Below are 209 nucleotides of genomic sequence, written 5' to 3'. Positions count from 1 at the left end.
CAACCATTTCCGTAAAACATCTTTTTAAAAAATCAACCTTTTAGATATTCAAACACTAATCCTAATCGCCATTCCCATCAACAAGCACTAGTGTATTTAAATCAGCGTCAACATTAACTAATCATTTTAACTCAAATTCCTTTTCATTACATCACTTCATTAATTAATCTATGACAAAAAAAAACACTACTGTCTGCGGGAATAAGATG

This window comes from Penaeus monodon, chromosome 33 (assembly GCF_015228065.2).
Source record: "Penaeus monodon isolate SGIC_2016 chromosome 33, NSTDA_Pmon_1, whole genome shotgun sequence".
In the NCBI taxonomy this organism is placed as follows: domain Eukaryota; kingdom Metazoa; phylum Arthropoda; class Malacostraca; order Decapoda; family Penaeidae; genus Penaeus; species Penaeus monodon.
The sequence above is the reverse complement of the archived record's forward strand: the minus strand, read 5'-3'. Positions refer to the sequence as shown.